The sequence below is a fragment of the Salvelinus alpinus genome, chromosome 26 (assembly GCF_045679555.1).
Source record: "Salvelinus alpinus chromosome 26, SLU_Salpinus.1, whole genome shotgun sequence".
Taxonomy (NCBI): Eukaryota; Metazoa; Chordata; class Actinopteri; order Salmoniformes; family Salmonidae; genus Salvelinus; species Salvelinus alpinus.
This window is the reverse complement of record NC_092111.1, coordinates 9,527,626-9,545,545: the sequence shown is the minus strand read 5'-3', so window position 1 is coordinate 9,545,545 and position 17,920 is coordinate 9,527,626.

Below are 17,920 nucleotides of genomic sequence, written 5' to 3'. Positions count from 1 at the left end.
CATTTTAAAATAATTAGAAATAGGCATCTATGTCCTAGGCTATTATTTATTTAATTTCCATGATCATTGCATAATAAATTCCTCCCTTTTCTGTCATGGTTTCGTACTCACGAGGTAGTACAGGCCTACAACAAGGATACCATTCGTCCCATCTCGTTTAATTGGACTCACTTCACAGTAGTAACGGCTCCAGAGACGTGCTCTGACCACCAACTGTCTGTCATATGCGCGCAGGAAAATAGATCATTAGTATAGAGAAGAAAAAGGCATGTTTAGAACTGATCATTGATCGCATGGTGCAAGAATGAATGCAATTAATTGATTATTGAATCAATCAATCAATCAAATTTATTGGTAACCTAGTGGTTAGAGTGTTGAGCCAGTAACTGAAAGTTTGCTGGATTGAATCCCAGAGCTGATAAGGTAAATATCTGTCATTCCCCGGGCACCGAAGATGTGAATTTCGATTAAGGCAGTCCCCCGCACCTCTGTGATTCAGAGGGGTTGGGTTAAATGCGTAAGACACATTTCAGTTGAATGCATTCAGTTGGACAACTGACTAGGTACCCCCCTTTCCTTTATTTATTTATAAAGCCCTTTTTACATCAGCCGATGTCACAAAGTGCTATACAGAAACCCAGCCTAAAACCCCAAACAGCAAGCAATGCAGATGTAGAAACACGGTGGCTAGGACAAACTCCCCAGAAAGGCAGGAACCTAGGAAGAAACCTAGAGAAGAACCAGGCTCTGAGGGCTGGCCAGTCGTCTTCTGGTAGTGCCAGGTGGAGATTATAACAGTACATGGCCAAGATGTTCAAACATTCATAGATGACCAGCAGGGTCAAATAATAATAATCACAGTGGTTGTAGAGGGTGCAACAGAGGGTGCAACAGGTCAGCACCTCAGGAGTAAATGTCAGTTGGCTTTTCATAGCCGAGCATTCAGAGTTTGAGACCGCAGGCACGGTAGAGAGAGAGAGTCGAAACAGCAGGTCCGGGACAAGGTAGCACGTTCGAAGAACAGGTCAGGGTTCCATAGCCGCAGGCAGAACAGTTGCAACTGGAGCAGCAGCACGACCAGGTGGACTGGAGACAGACAAGGAGTCATCAGGCCAGGTAGTCCTGAGGCATGATCCCAGGGCTCAGGCCCTCCAGGAGGGGAGGGAGAGGGAGCGAGAGAATTAGAGGGAGCATACTTAAATTCCCACAGGACACCAGATAAGACAGGAGAATTACACCAGATATAACAGACTGACCCTAGCCACCCGACACATAAACTATTGCAGCATAGATACTAGAGGCTGAGACAGGAGGGGGTCGGGAGACTGTGGCAGGGCCAACTAGGCAGGATATGACCCACCCACTTTGCCAAAGCCAGCCCCCACACCACTAGAGGGATATCCACAGACCACTAACTAACTACCCTGAGACAAGGCTAAGTATAGCCCACAAAGATCTCCCCCATGGCACGAATCGGAGGCGGCGCCAACCCAGACAGGAATATCACCCACTCTAGTGACGCACCCCTCCTAGGGATGACATGGAAGAACACTAGTAAGCCAGTGACTCAGCCCCCGTAATAGGATCAGAGGCAGAGAATCCCAGTGGAGAGAGGGGAACCTGCCAGGCAGAGACAAGGGCGTTTCGTCGCTCCAGTGCCTTTCCGTTCACCTTCACACCCCTGGGCCAGACTACACTCAATCATAGGACCCACTGAAGAGATGAGTCTTCAATAAAGACTTAACGGTCGAGACCGAGTTTACGTCTCTCACATGGATAGGCAGACCATTCCATAAAAAATGTAGCTCTGTAGGAGAAAGCCCTGCCTCCAGCTGTTTGCTTAAAAATTATAGGAACAATAAGGAGGCCTGCGTCTTGTAACCGTAGCGTACGTGTAGGTATGTATGGCAGGACCAAATCGGAGAGATAGTTAGGAGCAAGCCCATGTAATGCTTTGTAGGTTAGCAGTAAAACCTTGAAATCAACCCTAGCCTTAACAGAATGCCAGTGTAGGTAGAGTTGTAACGCTCGTCTGATAAAGAATGAGGAGTGCACCAAAGCACAGCGTGGTACGTGTTCATGATTTTTTTATTAACTCAGAACACTACGAACAAAAATAACAAAGAGACAAACGAACAGTTCTGTAAGGTAACCAAACTAAACAGAAAACAACTACACACAAACACAGGTGGGAAAAAGGCTACCTAAGTATGATTCTCAATCAGAGACAACGATAGACAGCTGCCTCTGATTGAGAACCACACCCGGCCAAACACAAAGAAATAGAAATAAAGAAACTAGAATGCCCACCCTAGTCACACCCTGGCCTAACCAAAATAGAGAATAAAAGCCTCTCTATGGCCAGGGTGTGACAGTACCCCCCCCAAAAGGTGCGGACTCCGGCCGCAAAACCTGACTCTAAAGGGGAGGGTCCGGGTGAGCTTCCTTTATGGCTGCGGCTCTGGTGCGGTACGTAGACCCCCCTCCGCCTCTGGCACCCCCCACTTTGGTGGCGCCTCTGGTGCGGGGACCCTCGCCGCCGACCCTGGACTGGGGACCCTTGTAGCGGGCCCCGGACTGGGCACCCTCGTTGCGGTTCCCGGACTGGGCACCCTCGTTGTGGTTCCCGGACTGGGCACCCTCGCTGCGGGCCCCGGACTGGGCAACCTCGCTGCGGGCCCCGGACTGGGCACCCTCGCTGCGGGCCCCGGACTGGGCACACTCGCTGCGGGCTCCGGACTGGAGGCCGTCTCTAGAGGCTCCGGACTGGAGGCCGTCTCTGGACACACAGGAGGTCTGGCTCTGGGAGCAGGCACAGGACTCACCAGGCTGGGGAGACATACAGGAGGCTTCTTCCTTGGCCGAGGCACCGGATACACTGGGCCGTGGAGGCGCACTGGCGGTCTCGAGCGCAGAGCTGGCACAACCCGTTCTGGCTGGATGCCCACTTCCACCCGGAAAATGCGGGACGCTGGCACCAAGCACACCGGCCTGTGAATGCTCAACCGAGACACGATGCGCATCACCCCATAGCACGGGGCCTGACCAGTCACATGCTCGCCACGGTAAGCACGGGGAGTTGGCTCAGGTCTCCAACCTGACTCAGCCACACTCCCCGTGTCCCCCCCCAAAACATTTTTGGGGCTGCTTCTCGGGCTTCCTTGCCAGCCGTGTTCCCTCATAACGCTGCCGCTCCGCCTTAGCTGCCTCCAGTTCCTCCCTTGGACGGCGATCCTCCCCAGCCTGCCTCCAGGGTCCCTTACCATCCAGGATCTCTTCCCATGTACAGGAGTCCTCTCTACCACACTGCTTGGTCCTTTGGTGGTGGGTAGTTCTGTAACGCTCGTCTGATGAAGAATGAGGAGTGGACCAAAGCGCAGCGTGGTACGTGTTCATGATTTTTTTATTAACTCAGAACACTACAAACAAAAATAACAAAGAGACAAACGAACAGTTCTGTAAGGTAACCAAACTAAACAGAAAACAACTACCCACAAACACAGGTGGGAAAAAGGCTACCTAAGTATGATTCTCAATCAGAGACAACGATAGACAGCTGCCTCTGATTGAGAACCACACCCGGCCAAACACAAAGAAATAGAAAACATAGAAATAAAGAAACTAGAATGCCCACCCTAGTCACACCCTGGCCTAACCAAAATAGAGAATAAAAGCCTCTCTATGGCCAGGGCGTGACAAGAGTGGCTAGCACTGGAGTTATATGATCACATTTTTTGGTTCTAGTCAAGATTCTACCAGCCGTGTTTAGCACTAACTGAAGTTTATTTTGTGCTTTATCCGGGTAGACGGAAAGTAGAGCATTGCAGTAGTCTAATCTAGAAGTGACAAAAGCCTGGATTAGCTTTCTGAATAATCTTTGGACAAAAGGTTTTGAAAAACTTTTGAAAACCATTTTTTTGCTTTTGTCATTATGGGGTATTGTATGTAGATTGAGGGAAAAAATCTATTTAATCAATTTTAGAATAAGGCTGTAACATAACAAAATTTGGAAAATTCAAGGGGTCTCAATACTTTCCCGAAAGGCACTTCTACCAGGCAGGCCACTTCTACCAGGTGATATGGAGAGGATCTGTGTCTGCACCACGTGCTCTCACTACTGGTGTCCCCCAGGGCTCGGTTCTAAGCCCTCTCCTCTTCTCTCTATAGACTAAGTCACTCGGCTCTGTCATATCCTCACAGTGTCTCTCCTATCATTGCTATGCGGATGATGACGCTCAACTACTTTTCTCCTTCCCCCCTTCTGACACCCAGGTGGCGACGTGTATCTCTGCGTGCCTGCCAGATAGCTCAGCTTGGATGTTGGCCCACCACCTCAAGCTCAACTTCGACAAGACGGAACTGCACTTCCTCCCGAGGAAGGCCTGCCCGCTCCAAGAGCTCTCCATCACAGTTGACAACTCCACAGTGTCCCACTCCCAGAGTACAAAGGACCTTGACGTGGCCCTGGACGACTACTTTAATAAACGTCTTCTTCTCCAGAACCACTGAACCAATTGGCACCAAATTTTATACAGTGGGGAGAACAAGTATTTGATACACTGCCGATTTTGCCGATTTTCCTACTTACAAAGCATGTAGAGGTCTGTAATTTTTATCATAGGTACACTTCAACTGTGAGAGACGGAATCTAAAACAAAAATCCCGAAAATCACATTGTATGATTTTTAAGTAATTAATTCGCATTTTATTGCATGACATAAGTATTTGATACATCAGAAAAGCAGAACTTAATATTTGGTACAGAATCCTTTGTTTGCAATTACAGAGATCATACGTTTCCTGTAGTTCTTGACCAGGTTTGCACACACTGCAGCAGGGATTTTGGCCCACTCCTCCATACAGACCTTCTCCAGATCCTTCAGGTTTCGGGGCTGTCGCTGGGCAATACGGACTTTCAGCTCCCTCCAAAGATTTTCTATTGGGTTCAGGTCTGGAGACTGGCTAGGCCACTCCAGGACCTTGAGATACTTCTTACGGAGCCACTCCTTAGTTGCCCTGGCTGTGTGTTTCGGGTCGTTGTCATGCTGGAAGACCCAGCCACGACCCATCATCAATGCTCTTACTGAGGGAAGGAGGTTGTTGGCTAAGATCTCGCAATACATGGCCCCATCCACCCTCCCCTCAATACGGTGCAGTCGTCCTGTCCCCTTTGCAGAAAAGCATCCCCAAAGAATGATGTTTCCACCTCCATGCTTCACGGTTGGGATGGTGTTCTTGGGGTTGTACTCATCCTTCTTCTTCCTCCAAACAAGGCGAGTGGAGTTTAGACCAAAAAGCTCTATTTTTGAATCATCAGACCACATGACCTTCTCCCATTCCTCCTCTGGATCATCCAGATGGTCATTGGCAAACTTCAGACGGGCCTGGACATGCGCCTGCTTGAGCAGGGGGACCTTGTGTGCGCTGCAGGATTTTAATCCATGACGGCGTAGTGTGTTACTAATGGTTTTCTTTGAGACTGTGGTCCCAGCTCTCTTCAGGTCATTGACCAGGTCCTGCCGTGTAGTTCTGGGCTGATCCCTCACCTTCCTCATGATCATTGATGCCCCACGAGGTGAGATCTTGCATGGAGCCCCAGACCGAGGGTGATTGACCATCATCTTGAACTTCTTCTATTTTCTTCTATTTTCTAATAATTGCGCCAACAGTTGTTGCCTTCTCACCAAGCTGCTTGGCTATTGTCCTGTAGCCCATCCCAGCCTTGTGCAGGTCTACAATTTTATCCCTGATGTCCTTACACAGCTCTCTGGTCTTGGCCATTGTGGAGAGGTTGGAGTCTGTTTGATTGAGTGTGTGGACAGGTGTCTTTTATACAGGTAACGAGTTCAAACAGGTGCAGTTAATACAGGTAATGAGTGGAGAACAGGAGGGCTTCTTAAAGAAAAACTAACAGGTCTGTGAGAGCTGGAATTCTTACTGGTTGGTAGGTGATCAAATACTTATGTCATGCAATAAAATGCAAATGAATTACTTAAAAATCATACAATGTGATTTTCTGGATTTTTGTTTTAGATTCTGTCTCTCACAGTTGAAGTGTACCTAGAATAAAAATTACAGACCTCTACATGCTTTGTAAGTAGGAAAACCTGCAAAATCGGCAGTGTATCAAATACTTGTTCTCCCCACTGTATATAGCATTTGTACCGTATTTATGTGCCACACCACACTCACATGAATGTTTATTGGTCTATTTTTTGAGATACTATCCTGGATAAACCTCATTTGTGAGAGCTTGGTCCATAGATCCTAAGTATCAAGTTTTGTGCAGATCGGTCATTCGGTACCAGAGGTGTAGAGTTGTGTTTCACAAAATTCAAAATCCTTCATGGTGGATTTTATTGGTCTTTGAGGCATTTTCGTTTGTTGTGAGGAGAGGGACCTATATACCAAATTTCAGTTCAAATGGGATGAGGGGCGTGAGCTTTCAAAGTTTGCATTTTCTATGGCTTGTTATAGAGCCACCATGTGGCCAATTGGCATGACAATGCATGAGAGGTTGTGGCCCATTTACCATCAAGCAAGGTTGCAACTTCTGAGGTCTTACCATCTCACAAGAATTAGCATTTCTTACACCAATCAACGCCACCAAATACAATAGGGTTTCACCAGCTTTGCTTCTGAACCCCTAATAATTATGAACGCCAACAAATACAAAATATTTAGGAAATATGAGGTAGGCTATTTGAAAAACTAGGCTATAACGGACTAACATTAGAATTTAAGTTGATAACAATGCAATACATAAAAGACTGTAAATACACAACTAAAAGCAACCACATATTTATCCATTGAGCATGTTCTGATTGGCCAGTGAGGGGCCAAGCCTTGACACACCCACAACTTGCTAATTCATCAAAACTCAGCCCTTTTGCGCCACTGCCCACTACCGCGCCTATAATTCCGGTTTTGAAATGATATTTCTGACACACCCCCAAAATATTAAAACGCTACCACCAGCGCTAAGATTAACCACTGCCATAAGTTTTTTTTAAATAGAGCTCAGACTGTATGCTGGTTGTGGCTTCAAGGTCTGTTACAAACGAGAGACATAATCTAAAAGTATTTGCATTCATAATTTGCGTAGTGTACTGACGGCAGAATTAGAAGGAAATCCTGATGAACCGGATCTGCAGGATCAAGAGTGAATGACTGCCACCATAGTAGACTGGGCGAGGTGTCGGTGACAATCTTTCCCCAAAAAACATCCTTTGTGATGATTCATGAGCTAACTGCTGAGGCAGAACCCAAACTAGTAGCAGCCTTTGCAGCTTCACTGGTATCTAATGTCACTGTTCGCCAAGGAGAAATTGATAACTGTGAATTGTTGTTAAAGTAAAACATGTCTGTGAAATGTAAACTTAAATGTATCTCTTTCTTTCAATTATTTCCCTCTCTTTTACAAAACACTGAATTACAGCAGTGATAACATGTAATAATGTAAAAACTCATTGACATTATGATTGACTATATTTCATAACTGATATTACAGATAGGATATATGGAGACATACACTGGGTGTATAAAACATTAGGAATCGAAGGGAAAGCTCTGATCCCTTTATTGATGTCACCTGTTAAATCCACTTCAATCAATGTAGATGAAAGGAAAGAGACAGGTTAAAGAAGGATTCTTAAGCCTTGAGACAATTGAGACATGGTTTGTGTATGTGTGCCATTCAGAGGGTGAATGGGCAAGACAAAAGGTTGAAGTGCCTTTCAATAGGGTATGGTAGTAGGTACGACCCGCACCGGTTTGAGTGTGTCAAGAACTACAAAGCTGCTGGGTTTTTCACGCTCAACATTTTCCCGTGTGTATCAAGAATAATCCACCACCCAAAGGACATCCAGCCAATTTACCACAACTGTGGGATGCATTGGAATCAACATGGGCCAACATCACTTTGGAATGCTTGCGACACCTTGTAGAGTCCATGCCCGATCAATTGAGGCTGTTCTGAGTACAAAAGGGGGTGCAACTCAATATTAGGAAGGTGCTCCTAATGTTTTGTACACTCAGTGTATGTGACAGACTTGGCCCGAAAATCTGACATTCGAAGTGTCACACACCACAAAAGCAGTCTGCAGAAGCCAAAAACATGTAAAACTGTCATTCATATTGCTCCTTAGCAGCGTTAAGCAGTGATGCTGTATGCCCTTCCATTTTGATACGGTTGATTTGAGCATTGACTTTGTGCCAAGTGGCTCAGAGCATGGAGGTACAGGTTTGGCTGGCAGGCTTTTTCCTGGTACGCCAGAGTGCAAAGGGAGGTCAGAAAACCAAAGAATAACCAGACTAAACAATGTGAGGGAGTTCTTATTTGAATTGTGTCCAGATCTCTCTTCTTAACAAACGTAAGGGAAATGTCATCAGGTGTTCCACATGTTTGAGATTCTTTATACCATCACAACTTTTCATTGACCCTAAAAGGTTATTTACTACAAATTGATTTTATGATGAATATGATGTTAATAAAAAATAAAAATAAATCAGTTTAAAACAGTTTAATACATTAGGCTTACATTGCTGTAAGTGTCGCAAAAAAATAAACAAATTGTTGATTTCCTGTGAAACTATTTGTTTCATGGTTTCCAAAAAAGACCCCTAATTGTACAAGTTTGGGGTCAATTCTTCATGACTTACTGATTGTGGGAAAGTGTTGCAATAACCAAGAAATAGTAACACCACACTCAGTAAGCCACAAAGCCACATCTTGGGTCACATCTCTTTCAATGAAGCATACTTTCCGTGAGGCATCAATGAACACATCATTTCCTCTCTCATGGATTCTATAGATTCAATAGAACCAGTGTGGTCTTTGGTCACCTATTAGTCTGTGGGGAAGTGAAAATAGTTTGAGGATTCTAACAGGCACAAATATATGTTTTTGTTTGGGACAGTGTTACTATGGTTTGATCAAGCAGCAATGCACAACAGGACGTGTATTATAAGAGGTGTTTGCATGTGACCATTTTGGCATTCACTCAAGATATTTCATCTTTTAAGTACATTGACCTTTGACCAGGTAGTGTTTGTAAACCATAACATTAGCCCTCCCCCTGAAAAAACATTATCCACTGTAATGATGCATCTGATTATGATATTTGGGAATGAATATTCATATTCAATGTACTTTATCATTCAGATGGAAACCGATAACATGATAATGTTTTTAATGATTTTTAAATGATTTTATTTAACCCCTCCGGAGGACAAATATCTTTGTTTTTTTTACAGCTTTTTTGCTACATATACATACATTTAACATATACATTTTACATACATGGTACTTTTTTATATATAACAACAATACATTACCAAACAAACTCTTTAATCCCAATCCTCAGCCACTCTCAGCCCATCCCACCTATCACCATAGACCACCCTTGTTTGGTTTCCATGTGCCATATATTTTTCCAATGTGTTTTACAACATTTTGGAATCTTTCTAATCGTATATTATCCACAGATTGTGAGCTAAAGATGAAAACCTTTCCTACGAGTATTATTATGAGCTTTTCTTAATAATCTACTGGAGAACCATTTTGGGTTTAAGTATAATTTATGTATGAGTGAAGCTTTTAGTGAGAGGTTTAAAGCTTTAATATTGAATCATTTTAGCCCCCCAAACTCATATTCATTATACAAATAGGCACGTTTAATTTTGTCTGCCTTAGCATTCCAAATAAAATGAAATATTTTTTGTTCATATGATTTTAAAAACGAATCTTCTGGAGTAGGCTATTAGTAAGTAAGTAAACTGTGATAGGACCAAATAGTTAATCAGTGTAATTTTTCCATAAATAGAGTATTTACCTCTCCATGGTTGAAAAATCTTATCTATTTTTGCTAACTTTCTATTGCAATGAATTGTGGTAAATTCATTTATATGTTTTGAGATGTGAATACCTAGTATGTCTAATTCACCATCCGCCCATTTTATTGTTAAACTACAAGATAATTTAAACAATGTATTTTTTAATGATCCAATATTTAATATGGTACATTTGTCATAATTAGGTTTTAATCCAGTGAGGCTAGAAAAGTGATCAAGATCTTCAATGAGACTGTGCAGGGATCCAGATTGAGGACTTTAGAAAAAACGACAGTCATCGGCATACATTGATACTTTTGTTTTTATCCCCTGGATTTCTAACCCCTTGATGTTCTTGTTGGATCTAATTTTAATAGCTAGCATTTAAATGGCCATAATAAATAGATATGGAGACAATGGACAGCTTTGTTTCACTCCTCTTAAAAGCTCAATACTTTCTGAGAAGTAACCATTTTTTACTATTTTACATCTGGGGTTGCTGTACATAACTTTAAGCCATTGTATAAGAGATTCACCAAAATTAAAGTATTCCAGGCATTTATATATAAATTCTAATCGTACTTTATCAAACGCCTTTTCAAAAACTGCTCTGAAGACCAGACCTGGTATCTTCAATGTTTCAATATGTTCAATTGTTTCAACTAATTGTCGTATTCTATTTCCAATATATAGTCCAGGTTAAAAACCCTTCTGGTCAGGATGAACAGTATCTGGTATAACCTTTTTTAAATGATAACTGCATGGTAAGCTCTTTGCCTTCTAAATCCTTACTAGAACTGACTGCCAATGTGTTGTGTGGGTGCGTGCGGTTCATGACCAAAATTAAAGTATTCCAGGCATTTATATATAAATTCTAATCGTACTTTATCAAACGCCTTTTCAAAAACTGCTCTGAAGACCAGACCTGGTATCTTCAATGTTTCAATATGTTCAATTGTTTCAACTAATTGTCGTATTCTATTTCCAATATATAGTCCAGGTTAAAAACCCTTCTGGTCAGGATGAACAGTATCTGGTATAACCTTTTTTAAATGATAACTGCATGGTAAGCTCTTTGCCTTCTAAATCCTTACTAGAACTGACTGCCAATGTGTTGTGTGGGTGCGTGCGGTTCATGACGGGGTGTGTATGACATGGAATGTACACATTGGAGGAAGTCTACTGTACCTGACTCAGTCGGTCAGTCAGAGACACAGGTCAGGTGCATGATGGGATAGAGCAATCAATCTGTCTGCCATCCATCACGTCACCTCTGTCCTGCCTCGCCTGGGGGCGTTGGGGCGGAGTAACGCCTCCCCCGGCTTTGTCCCTCTGTGACTGAAACACCATGCCCCGAACGGTGCTGAGCACACACACACAAACACACACACAGACAGACAGACACTAAAAAATAACTCACTCAGACAGAAACCCAAATAGAGACACACAAGCATGCGTACACACACACACACACGTACACACAAGTGTTCATACACTAACAAACATACACAAAACAAAATGCATTGACACACACCTTCATACTTGCAAACATGAACATGTTTGTCTCTACTACAGAGGAATAAGTAAGATATTAATGGGGGAAATGTCAAGGTCCAATGCAGCTGTTTTATCCCAATATCAAAACATTTCTGGGTAACAATTAAGTATCTTACTGTGATTGTTGTCAATCAAAATGGTAATTTTTTAAACCAAAATAGCTTCTCAGCAAGACCAATTTCTCAGGCAAGAATTTTCCCGAGTACTGTCTGGGAGAGATCTGAGTGGGGAAAACCGAAAACTAGCTGTTATTGGCAGAAAGGTTTGGAACTCTCTTTCCTACTAGTCTGATAACTAATTTATCGCCTGGTGATGTTTCTGTACAGCACTTCGAGATATTAGCTGATGTACGAAGGGCTATATAAAATAAACTTGATTTGATTTGATGTCACCATTGATTTGATTTCACTCCATCCATGAAAATTAAACTCTAAAAGGGAATTATCATAATGTTCACAATATTATTCCACCCTCTTGGTGTGGAGCTATATATAAAATACAGAAAATCTCATTTTGACTGCACTGGGCCTTTAAGGCTGTGCCTTTCAGCCTGGGCGTCACAATGATTGTAGTGCCACCTGCTGGTCCATATATTCCTCTCCTTTTTGTGAGCAGATCGAGTTATCCTCAGTTTCTACTAGGGTTGGGGTGAATTACATTTAAAATTCAGTCAGTTCAGAAAGTAAGCAAAACTACAATTACACTTACAAATTTGACTGACTGGAATTGAAATGGAATTGACCCTAACACTGGTTTCTACATTACTTTTGAATGTTACTCCCTTTTTGTCTTTGCGCTACAGAGGGAGTGGTGCAACTGTCTATCTATCTATGCCTGCACAATCATAACATCCTTACCAAAAACAAACTCTGAATTCAACGCTGGTAGTTACAGTTGAAGTCGGAAGTTTACATACACTTAGGTTGGAGTCATTAAAACTCATTTTTCAACCACTCCACAAATCTCTTGTCAACAAACCATAGTTTTGGCAAGTCGGTTAGGACATCTACTTTGTGCATGACACAAGTCATTTTTCCAACAATTGTTTACAGACAGATTATTTCACTGATAATTCACTGTATCACAATTCCAGTGGGTCAGAAGTTTACATACACTAAGTTGACCGTGCCTTTAAACAGCTTGGAAAATTACAGAAAACGATGTCATGGCTTTAGAAGCTTCTGATAGGCTAAATGACATCATTTGAGTCAATTGAAGGTGTACCTGTGGATGTATTTCAAGGCCTACCTTCAAACTCAATGCCTCTTTGCTTGACATCATGGGAAAATCAAAAGAAATCAGCCAAGACTATAGAAAAAAAATTGTGGACCACCATCCTTGGGAGCAATTTCCAAACACCTGAAGGTACGACGTTCATCTATACAAACAATAGTACGCAAGTATAAACACCATGGGACCACGCAGCCATCATACCGCTGTAACGGCGTTCCTCTTCCTCTTCATCCGAAGAGGAGGAGCAGGGATTGAACCAAAATGCAGCGTCGTGATATGACATGATTTATTAAAGTAAAAACGAAAAAACACGAAAACACTTTAACAAACTACAAAACAACAAACGATGTAGACGCACCTGAACATAAGAACTTACATGACACGAAGAACGCATGAAACAGGAACAGACTACATAAACCGAACGAACGAACAAACAAACCGAAACAGTCCCGTGTAGTGCAACATAGACACAGACACAGGAGACAACCACCCACAACAATCAATGTGAAAACACCTACCTTAATATGGCTCTCAATTAGAGGAAATGAAAACCACCTGCCTCTAATTGAGAGCCATATCAGGTCACCCTTTAACCAACATAGAAACACATAACATAGACTACCCACCCAAACTCACGCCCTGACCGTCAAACACATACAAAATAACAGAAAACCGGTCAGGAACGTGACATAACCCCCCCCTCAAGGTGCGTACTCCGAACGCACCACCAAAAGTCTAGGGGAGGGTCTGGGTGGGCGTCTGACCACGGTGGTGGCTCAGGCTCTGGGCGAGGTCCCCACCCCACCATAGTCAATCCCAGCTTACGTCTCCCCCTTAGAATGACCACCCTCATCTCACACCCACTTAATTTAACTGGTAACTTTAAGATAAGGGGCAGCACCGGGACAAGGGGCACCCCCGGGATAAGGTAGCTCAGGACAGAGATATAGCTCAGGACAGAGAGGTAGGTCAGGATAGAGAGGTAGCTCAGGATAGAGGGGCAACTCCGGACTGAAGGGCAGCTCCGGACAGAGAGACAGCTCTGGACTGAGGGGCAGTTCTGGATAAATGACCGCTCTGGGCTGAGGGGCAGCTCATGACTGGCTGACGGCTCTGGACGCTCATGGCTAGCTGACGGCTCTGGACGCTCATGGCTGGCTGACGGCTCTGGACGCTCATGGCTGGCTGACGGCTCTGGACGCTCATGGCTGGCTGACGGCTCTGGACGCTCATGGCTGGCTGACGGCTCTGGACGCTCATGGCTGGCTGACGGCTCTGGACGCTCATGGCTGGCTGACGGCTCTGGACGCTCATGGCTAGCTGACGGCTCTGGACGCTCATGGCTAGCTGACGGCTCTGGACGCTCATGGCTGGCTGATGGCTCTGGACGCTCATGGCTCGCTGACGGCTCTGGACGCTCATGGCTCACTGGCGGCTCTGGCAGATCCTGTCTGGTTGGCGGCTCTGGCAGATCCTGTCTGGTTGGCGGCTCTGGCAGATCCTGTCTGGTTGGCGGCTCTGGCAGATCCTGTCTGGTTGGCGGCTCTGGCAGATCCTGTCTGGTTGGCGGCTCTGGCAGATCCTGTCTGGTTGGCGGCTCTGGCAGATCCTGTCTGGTAGGCGGCTCTGGCAGATCCTGTCTGACGAATGGCTCTAGCGGCTCCTGACTGACGAACGGCTCTGACGGCTCGGGACAGACGGGTGGCTCTAATGGCTCGGGACAGACGGATGGCTCAGATGGCGCTGGGGAGACGGATGGCTCAGATGGCGCTGGGGAGACGGATGGCTCAGATGGCGCTGGGGAGACGGATGGCTCAGATGGCGCTGGGGAGACGGATGGCTCAGATGGCGCTGGGGAGACGGATGGCTCAGATGGCGCTGGGGAGACGGATGGCTCTGGCCGGATAAGGCGCACTGTAGACCTGGTGCGTGGTGCCGGAACTGGAGGCACCGGGCTAAGGACACGCACCTTCAGGCTAGTGCGGGGAGCAGGGACAGGGCACACTGAATTCTCAAAGCGTACCTTGGGCCTGGTGCGTGTTACCGGAACTGGTGGTACCGGGCTGAGGGCACGCACATCAGGACGAGTACGGGGAGAAGGAACAGTGTGTACAGGGCTCTGGAGACGCACAGGTGGCTTAGTGCGTGGTGCCGGAACTGGAGGCACTGGGCTGGATACACGCACCATAGGGAGAGTGCGTGGAGGAGGAACAGGGCTCTGGAAACGCACTGGAAGCCTGGTGCGTGGTGTAGGCACTGGTGGTACTGGGCTGGGGCGTGGAGGTGGCGCCGGAAATACCGGACCGTGCAGGCGTACTGGCTCCCTTGAGCATTGAGCCTGCCCAACCTTACCTGGCTGAATGCTCCCCGTCGCCCGACCAGTGCGGGGAGGTGGAATAACCCGCACCGGGCTATGTAGGCGAACCGGGGACACCATGCGTAAGGCTGGTGCCATGTAAGCCGGCCCGAGGAGACGTACTGGTGGCCAGATATGTAGGGCCAGCTTCATGACATCCGGCTCAACGCTCAATCTAGCCCTACCAGTGCGGGGAGGTGGAATAACCCGCACTGGGCTATGCACACGTACAGGAGACACCGTGCGCTCTACTGCGTAACACGGTGTCTGCCCGTACTCCCGCTCTCCACGGTTAGCCTGAGAAGTGGGCGCAGGTCTCCTACCTGCCCTTGGCCCACTACCTCTTAGCCCCCCCCCCAATACATTTTTGGTGTTTCTTCACGGGCTTCCGTGCTAGCCGCGTACCTTCATAACTCCGGTCTTGAGCTTGATTCTCCGGCTTCCAGCCACGTCTCCTTGCTGCCTCCTCATACCACCGCTCCTGGGCTCTCGCTGCTTCCATCTCCTCACGAGCGCGGCGATATTCCCCAATATGAGCCCAGTGTCCTTTTCCCTCCAATACTTCTTCCCATGTCCAGGATTCCTGTTTCGTAGGCCACTGCTCGAACTCACGCTGCTTGGTTCTGGTTCGGTGGGTGGTTCTGTAACGGCGTTCCTCTTCCTCTTCATCCGAAGAGGAGGAGCAGGGATTGAACCAAAATGCAGCGTCGTGATATGACATGATTTATTAAAGTAAAAACGAAAAAACACGAAAACACTTTAACAAACTACAAAACAACAAACGATGTAGACGCACCTGAACATAAGAACTTACATGACACGAAGAACGCATGAAACAGGAACAGACTACATAAACCGAACGAACGAACAAACAAACCGAAACAGTCCCGTGTGGCGCAACATAGACACAGACACAGGAGACAACCACCCACAACAATCAATGTGAAAACACCTACCTTAATATGGCTCTCAATTAGAGGAAATGAAAACCACCTGCCTCTAATTGAGAGCCATATCAGGTCACCCTTTAACCAACATAGAAACACATAACATAGACTACCCACCCAAACTCACGCCCTGCCCGTCAAACACATACAAAATAACAGAAAACCGGTCAGGAACGTGACAACCGCTCAAGAAGGAGACGCGTTCTGTCTCCTAGAGATGAACGTACTTTGGTGCGAAAAGGGCAAATCAATCCCAGAACAACAGCAAAGGACCTTGTGAAGATGCTGGAGGAAACAGGTACAAAAGTATCTATATCCACATTAAAACAAGTCCTATATCGACATAACCTGAAAGGCTGCTCAGCAAGGAAGAAGCCACTGCTCAAAAATCGCCATAAAGAAAAGCCAGACTACGGTTTGCAACTGCACATGGTCTGATGAAACCAAAATAGAACTGTTTGGCCATAATGACCATTGTTACGTTTGGAGGAAAAGGGGAAGGCTTGCAAGCCGAAGAATACCATCCCAACCGTGAAGCACGAGGGTGGCAGCATCATGTTGTGGGGGTGTTTTGCTGCAGGAGGGACAGGTGCACTTCACAAAATAGATGGCATCATGAGGAGGAAAATTATGTGGATATATTGAAGCAACATCTCAAGACATTAGTCAGGAGTTCTGTCAGGAGGAATGAGCCAAAATTCACCCAAGTCATTGTGGGAAGCTTGTGGAAGGCTACCCTAAACGTTTGACCCAAGTTAAACTATTTAAAGGCAATGCTACCAAATACTAATTGAGTGTATGTAAACTTCTGACACACTAGGAATGTGATGAAAGAAATACAAGCTGAAATAAATCATTCTCTCTACTATTATTCTGACATTTCACATTCTTAAAATAAAGTGGTGATCCTAACAATTTTTACTAGGATTAAATGTCAGGAATTGTGAAAAACTGAGTTTGAATGTATTTGTCTAAGGTGTATGTAAACTTCTGACTTCAACTGTAGGTTTGCTTGGCTTCAGTTTCGCTTGGCCAGACTAGCAAACTAGGCCCTAAAGTAGTGTAGCCTAATGGTAATAATTTCCCCCTGTGTCACTGTAACTCCCCTGCATTCTATCAGTTGCTTCAAAGCAGTAGTTGGAACACACACATTCTGGCAGGCTTGTAATGGTTTATAATAGTACCAGGAACACACCGTGACATTTCCCAATCCCTTCCCCACCCCCAAATACATACAGTATTACTCAACATCCTAAAGTAAGCAAGAACAGCATTCCCTTGAAAGGAGTCACCCACTTCCCATATCTATTTTGACATGGCCAACTTCCAGATAGTGAATGAATCCAGGGGAGTATCACATCATTCTGATTTGAGAAGATTTATTGACACAGTAACATATACAAAAAAAGGGAGTTAACCTTTTGATACTGTCTGGTTCAATGTGATATGTAATGTGTAATCCAGTAAGCCTACACAATGTAAGTTAAAGGTACACACACATATACATACACACACACACACACACATACACAAAGGGTGCCTAAACACATTGAATTTGCATCACTACAGTATTTTTTAATCACTTTTGTGCTTTTTCCAAAAGCAGGTATTGAATTTTAAAAACTCAAAACTGATAACACTAGTAATGATACTGTCTTATGTTCAGAACTATTGATTGTGCATTCATTTGGGGTTCCACACATATTTCACCCCTGAGTCTTTCATGCAGTTTTTTTGAGTCATTTTAACTACCTTTAACCCAATAGCAAAAAATACAAGAATTTTCAACATTTTGTTACGTTACAGCCTTATTCTAAAATGGATTCAATTAAATTCTTTCCTCATCAATCTACACACAATACCCCATAATGACAAAGCAAAAACAGGTTTTTAGAAATTTTTGCAAATGTATTAAAATTTAAAAACACAAACCTTATTTACATAAGTATTCAGACATTTTGCTATGAGACTCGAAATTGAGCTCAGGTGCATCCTC